Raw genomic sequence first — 304 nt, forward strand, 5'->3', positions numbered from 1 at the left:
ACAGAGACAGAGAGCGTAGGTATATGTAAGGAGATAACTTGGGCACAGGCTAATTACTGCTAACTAAAATGATAGTTAACATCAGTAATTAAACCTAAACAGCTAATGTAAGTCCAAACTGCCTGCGAGCTTCTCCTGTACTATACGGTAATATACACAATCGTTAGTCTATTTTTACAAAAACGTCTGCTACGGAGCCATAACGTGAGGTACAAGGTAATGGAGCCTTTTATACATTGTCGTGTTTCTTTAGAAATAAACAATGGACAAATGGAGTCTTTAAACGCTTCAGATGTAAAGTTAT

The sequence above is a fragment of the Perca fluviatilis genome, chromosome 16, assembly GCF_010015445.1.
Source record: "Perca fluviatilis chromosome 16, GENO_Pfluv_1.0, whole genome shotgun sequence".
In the NCBI taxonomy this organism is placed as follows: Eukaryota; Metazoa; Chordata; class Actinopteri; order Perciformes; family Percidae; genus Perca; species Perca fluviatilis.